The sequence below is a fragment of the Salmo salar genome, chromosome 12, assembly GCF_965601325.2.
Source record: "Salmo salar chromosome 12, fSalSal1, whole genome shotgun sequence".
In the NCBI taxonomy this organism is placed as follows: domain Eukaryota; kingdom Metazoa; phylum Chordata; class Actinopteri; order Salmoniformes; family Salmonidae; genus Salmo; species Salmo salar.
In genome coordinates, this window is record NC_138302.1 from 24,247,822 (window position 1) to 24,255,282 (window position 7,461).

A 7,461-nucleotide genomic window follows, 5' to 3' on the forward strand; every position below is an offset into this window, starting at 1 on the left:
TTTGGTTAATTGGGGTGGACTTCCAATTGAAGGCAGCTGTGTGGTGTTGCCTTTGATTGGAAGTCCTATATTAGTTGGGTGTGTTTGTCTGTTTAATTGTGGGAGATTGTTCTGAGTTTAGCCTTGTGCCTTGCCAGACCGTGTGTTGATCGTTCGTTCTCGTTTGTTATTTTGGTGTTCATTTTGGAGTTAATAAACCTCAAGATGAGCTTACATATACCTGCTGCGTTTGGTCCTCCTTAACCAACGACAACCGTGACAATGATCTTCATTGCATTGTAATGTATTTACTGATATGCTGGACCACTATACTGCTTTGGCAATATCTAGAAATTGTATTTCATGCCAATAAATCTATCTGGATTTGAGAGAGAGAGCGAGAGAGAGCATAAACAGATGCTAAACATATGATACTACACTATAGTACATGATGAATTCATAAATAAATTAAATCAAAAGTGAATAAAATCAAATCCCATTTTAATCTTCACTAAATGTGCACATATGTTATAATGCGCTCGACATATTTGGGTATTATATATTGTACAATCATCAACCGCGTAGTCTATAATGTGGTAACAAGCAATTAAGAATCCACAGGATAATTGTTCTTTCACGTCATCAGATATTTAACTAAAAATGAGACCGCTTAGGGTAGCAGAGAGATGCAGAATAAGCACAGCCACAGAAGCCAACACCACAAGAGAACACAACCAACAGTAACTCTGTACAGATGAGGAGGAGGAGACGGGGCTTCAGTAGCCACCACATTGTCTGACACAGAAACTTCTAGATGCAGTAGATGCTGACTAGGCTTACTGGAGAAGCCTTCCTGGGAGAACACAATCCAGTGGTCCCGTTTGGATGCTTGTGATCTAAGCAGTATGTGGTTAGACTAGAGTACTGCTACTACGGTTCCGGGAAAGCTGAGTGTCTGGGCCGACTAGGCATACTGAGGAAAAACATTGGAGAATTCACATGAAGTACATGCAAACCGTGATCACTGTCTTGGTGACATTGTTTTGATCTACTTCTCAGGTCTCCCTAACTGACTCCCACAGAGACAGATATGTAGAGACTGTGATGGAAACCTGGAGCGGCTGATAAGGGCTGCTGTGGAGGAGGACGGGGGGTCAAACACACACACACACACACACACACACACACACACACACACACACACACACACACACACACACACACACACACACACACACACCACGCCATCAAGCGAGTTCCCCACCACCAGTCCAGAACACCCAGATTGAATGAGAACCCTATTGCTCACAATGGAGCAGGTTCTGAACAGATCTTTGTTGAAGATAACCCACTGAGGGACGATGTTCTTAGTGGAGATGGTATCTGAACCTCTGTTGGATCTCCAGGCCTGGGGTTGCATTCCAAATGGCACCCTATTGCCTACATAGTGCACTACTTTTGACCAGGGCCCATAGGGTTCTGGTCAAAAGTAGTGCACTATGTAAGGAATAGGTTGCCATTTGGGATGTAACCCCGTACTCTTTGATGGGCACAGGTCCATTATTCATACATCATGTGGGAGAGAGGGGAGAAAGACTCAGTTACCATAGTTGGAAGCCTAGCAGTTCCTTAGCAGTGATCTATGCTCTGGCCCTTATATGGGGGTTCCCACCATCGCACATTGTTTCTTTTCAACTGTTGAATGTAGCCTATAAGATACATATGGTGCTAGTGGGAGTAATAGAAGGTGAACGTCAGTATATCTTCAATGCCTCCTAGTTTGTGGTACTGTGTGACTCATTACAGAGGCCTGTAGATTTGGATCAGATTTTAGAACGTAGCAAACTGTCAGTTGACTATTCAGCTGACAGTTTAAAATGTACCATTCCATCCTTGTTATTGTAGGGGTCCAGCGGTTGTAAATGGACCTGCTATTTAAACTGGGCAGGTTTCCTAACACACACATTCACTCGGCTCCCTCGGCGTCCCTCATCGCGAGTGTTCATTTAACACTCATATCCTCATATTGTACTGCAGGAAAACTAGAAACCCAAACTGAGCCCTAACCTTTCATTTACTATGAGCAATGGGAACAATTGATGTCAACAGAATGTCTCGGAAAATGCAACCCAGAAATGCTGCAGTGGTTTTCACTTTTCAGAGACATCTGGCGGTTGTCTTTCATATCGTTTTGGACAGGGATTCCACTGGGCAAAGACGTCATAGCAACCCTCCAATTCGGATAGATTTTTTTCTGATTTGATTGAGAGCTAAGAAACTAAATCAATCACAATCCCTGTGTTGATGTATATTGAACTGGACAGAAATGGCTAACAGTTAAAGACCAGACCACCAAGGTTTCTCTCTCACATGGACATTTTCCACTCTGAGATGTTTAGGAGCAGTGGAAGGCAGGAACTGACGTCATCAAAATACTTTGTAAAAACACAACTGAAATGCTTCAAAGATTTTCAGGGCCTATCTGGTAGATTACTATACTGGCACTGTATTGGACAGGACATAAATGATTGACAGGTGGTCTGAGACCACCAAGTCTCTCTAACACTGATATTTGACTCCCGGAGAGGTTCGGAACTTCGGGAGCAGTGGAGAGGTCAGGGGGAGCGTCCCAGGAACGGCACAGGGGAGGTTAGAGTTTGGCAGAGTGCCAAACTCCCGGGAACGTGATCTGGATCCAATTCCTGGTCCAATAAGCTGGACCCGGAATAGGAGCCAATATTCCGCTAAGCTCTTCCCATTCCCAAACCCCTCCGGAATACTTCATAACATTCCAAGATTCTTTCCAACATTCTTCAACAGTGTGTAGGTGTGCTATTAGTGTGATACTACAACAAACACGTCAGTGGAAAGAATGCAGCCTAATGCCTGTTTACTTACTTAGCTCTGATCCTATAGGGTATGATGTTAGTCTGCCTTAAGCATAGTAAATGAGACATTAGCACTGAAGTCTTTCGTATAAGGGGGAATTCCGAACTGTGGTGGAGACATCATCATTGTATATCTGTTCCATTGGAATGTGTGGAGCTTATTTCCCTTCAGCTACACCAAAACGCTACACCCTTCAGCTACACCCTTCAGCTACACCAAAACGCTTCAGCTACATCAAAACGCTCAGCTCCAAGGCTGTGGGTTACCCATTTCATTAAAAACCACAAGGCCAAATGGTTTTTGATGGATTCATTTTCGCACAATCATTGTCTTGGCAGAGAATGTAGATTCGAAGCCCAAATGCTGGGAAAAGCGATTAAAGACACAGTCATCTATCTGTCTGGTGTCGCTGGTGTGTGTGTCTCAATGTTTGGTTGTTTATGCCTGTTTTTGCAGTGTGTATATGCTGTGGCATTCCCTCAGGCATACTGTAGTAGACAGGTGGGTAGGGACTGGAGGAGGTAAGCATGCCAGCAGGCAATGTACAGGACCTTGTGTGTGTGTGTGTGTGTGTGTGTGTGTGTGTGTGTGTGTGTGTGTGTGTGTGTGTGTGTGTGTGTGTGTGTGTGTGTGTGTGTGTGTGTGTGTGTGTGTGTGTGTGTTGTGTGTCACTGTCTGTCTATGTATGTGAGTAAGCCCTCTTGCACTGTCTGTCTGGTTTACATTGATTGTCACACAGAGTGGTAGTTCAGTCTGAAGTGTCTTTGCCCCACATCACACACCTGTTCTGTTCTCATCACGTCACCCTCTGGGCTGTTTGGATCTCCCTTTAATGAGGAGGGAGATGATTGAGCGATCTGTCATTAGCAAGGATTTCTGTGTGACACAAGACAGGGTGTGTGAAAAAGTCTTATTAGAAACATCTCCTAAAAACTGAAGATGACTCAATGAACACTCCTTACTTTGTGCTTAGGTGCACTTTGTGTGTTTGTGTGTCAGCATGCATGTACGCGCTTGAGTTCGTGTGTGTGAACACACATCTGTGTGTGTGTGTGTGTCAGCCTGCAAGTGTGTGCCACATAAGTGTGTGTGTGTGTGTGTGTGTGTGTGTGAGGTCAGGGGAAAAGCACAGGGGGGTCTGGGGAGGAGGTCTGGAGTGGTGGAGGGGAGGTTTACTTTTAACCCAAAAGGAAACCCTGTGGCAGTAACTCACAGAGGCGGGTGACAGGGCTCCGCACGATGCCAGGGACAGATACACCCTCCTGGGCTTGGGGCCTGGCCACCCTCCCCTACTACCACCCCCTCTTCCAGGAAGAACCAGAGCAGAGCGAAGACCGTTCAACTGCCACCCACCCAGCCTGGCCTTATCAACATCCCTCTGGCCTGAGGGGTTGGAGGGTAGGGGGGGGGGGGGGTTGGCTGGTGGGCTGGCTATAAGGGGGCTTGGGGTGGAGAGGGTCACAAAGGCTGTTGTGGTTTAGATCTAGGTTTAACAATCATTCTTTAATCTGTCTCCTCTCTACAATGTTTGAAGTGGATTTAACAAGTGGCCTCAATAAGGGATCATTATTTTCACCAGGATTCACCTGGTCAGTCTGTCATGGAAAGAGCAGGTGTTCCTAATGTTTTGTACACTCAGTGTAGTTGAACTGAGACTGTGACTGACCACACAATGAAGTGTCTTCTTTAATTCTTTAGCGCTATAAAGTATCTTCTCTAATTCTATTCAACATATTACAAATCATGTTTATTTATCTATCTAGTCATTATTTGATCAGTTGGATTTTAAAAAAGCTAATTTGCATGAGATTAGTTTTCAGGCCATTTTGGCCCTGATGGGTCCACACACACACACACACACACACACACACACACACACACACACACACACACACACACACACACACACACACACACACACTAATCTACCGAGACCTAATCCCGAGATCTCAGTAGGGGTGGAAAAGTTCCCAAAACCACAGAATCAATGCTTTGTTTAAATTGTTGGTCCTATCCCTAAATCAAGATAACTCTTCATAGTGTGTGAAGACAAATGTCTCTCTCCAGGTTTTAAGCTGAAGTAAAAGCCTGCTGTATATGGGGTCAGAGGTGTAGATCAAATCTGATGGATAGAGGAGTAACATGCCTGCTAGAGAACAGTGGGCTCTTTCAGTGGACCCGTGCCATAATCTGTCTTGGAATCAATTCATGGTTTAGGAAATCATTTCATCTAACTGTCTAAGGAATCATTCACTTTTAGTGAATCATTTCAGTAATATACCAAACAGTCCAATTACTTTTAGGGAATCATTCAATTTATTCACCCAGGAATCTTTTAACTTTTATGGAATAATTTCACCTACAGTGACAGTCAAAAGTTTGGACACACCTACTCATTCAAGGGTTTCTCTTTTTTACTATTTTCTACATTGTAGAATAATAGTGAAGACATCAAAACTATAAAATAACACATATGGAATCATGTAGTAACAAAAAAAGTGTTAAACAAATCAAATGATATTTTATATTTGAGATTCTGTAAAGTAGCCACCCTTTGCCTTGATGACAGCTTTGCACACTCTTGGCATTCTATCAACCAGCTTCACCTGGAATGCTTTTCCAACAGTCTTGAAGGAGTTCCTACATATACTGAGCACTTGTTGGCGGCTTTTCCTTCGCTCTGCGGGCCAACTCATCCCAAACCATTTCAATTGGGTTGAGGTTGGCTGATTGTGGAGGCCAGGTCATCTGATGCAGCACTCCATCACTCTCCTTGGTCAAATAAGCCTTACACAGCCTGGAGGTGTGGTGGATCATTCTCCTGTTGAAAACCAAATTATAGTCCCACTAAGCGCAAACCAGATGGGATGGTGTATCGCTGCAGAATGCTGTGGAAGACATGCTGGTTAAGTGTGCCTTCAATTCTAAATAAATCACAGACGGTGTCACCAGCAAAACACCCCCACACCATCACACCTCCTCCTCCATGCTTGGAGGAGGAGTGTGGGGGTGTTTTGCTGGTGACACTGTCTGTGATTTACTTAGAATTGAAGGCACACTTAACCAGCATGTGAACTGTGGGAACCACACATGCGGAGATCTTCCGTTCACCTACTCTACACTCAAAAAGACACGGCGGTTGGTCATCAGACCAAAGGACAGATTTCCACCGGTCTAATGTCCATTGCTTGTGTTTCTTGGCCCAAGCACGTCTCTTCTTATTGGTGTCCTTTAGTAGTGGTTTCTTTTCAGGAATTCGACCATGAAGCCCTGATACACGCAGTCTCCTCTGAACAGTTGACGTTGAGATGTTTCTGTTACTTGAACTCTGTGAAGCATTCATTTGGCTGGTAACTCTAATGAACTTGTCCCCTGCAGTAGAGGTAACTCTGGGTCTTCCTTTCCTGTGGCAGTCCTCATGAGAGCCAGTGTCATCATAGCGCTTGATGGTTTTTGCGACTGCACTGAAATGTTCCGTATTGACTGACGTTCATGTCTTCAAGTAATGATGGACTGTTGTTTCTCTTTGCTTATTTGTGCTGTTCTTGCCATTCTTGCAATTCTTGCCATTCTTACCTTGCAGTCATGAGTGAACAGGCAGTACAGGACGGGACTGAGCACGCATGCTTGAGGGGGCCCCCCGTGTTGAGGTTCAGCGTGACGAATGTGTTGTTACCTACCCTTACCACCTGGGGGTGGCCCGTCAGGAAGTCCAGGATCCAGTTGCAGAGGGAGGTGTTTAGTCCCAGGGTCTTTAGCTTAGTGATGAGCTTTGAGGGCACTATGGTGTTGAACGCTGAGCTGTAGTCAATGAATAGCATTCTCACATAGGTGCTCCTTTTGTCCAGGTGTGAAAGGGCAGTGTGGAGTGCAATAGAGATTGCATCATCTGTGGATCTGATGGGACGTAAACCAAATTGGAGTGGGTCTAGGGTTTCTGGGACAATAGTGTTGATGTGAGCCATGACCAGCCTTTCAAGCGTTTCATGGCTACAGACGTGAGTGCTATGGGTCTGTAGTCATTTAGGCAGGTTACCTTAGTGTTCTTGGGTACAGGGACTATGGTGGTCTGCTTGGAACATGTTGGTATTACAGACTCAGACAGGGAGAGGTTGAAAATGTCAGTGAAGACCCTTGCCAGTTGGTCAGCACATGCTCGGAGTACACGTCCTGGTAATTCGTCTGGCCCTGCGACCTTGTGAATGTTGACCTGTTTAAAGGTCTTACTCACATTGGCTGTGGAGAGAAGATCCCACAGTCATCCGGAACAGCTGATGCTCTCATGCAAGTTTCAGTGTTACTTGCCTCGAAGCGAGCATAGAAGTTATTTAGCTCATCTGGTATGCTTGTGTCACTGGGCAGCTCTCGGCTCTACTTCCCTTTGTAGTCTGTAATAGTTTGCAAGCCCTGCCACATCCGACGAGCGTCAGAGCCGGTGTCGTACGATTTGATCTTAGTCCTGTATTGATGCTTTGCCTGTTTGATGGTTCGTCGGAGGGCATAGTGGGATTTCTTATAAGCTTCCGGGTTACTTTGAAGAATCTCAAATATAAAATATATTTTGATTTGTTTACACTTTTTTGGTTACTACAT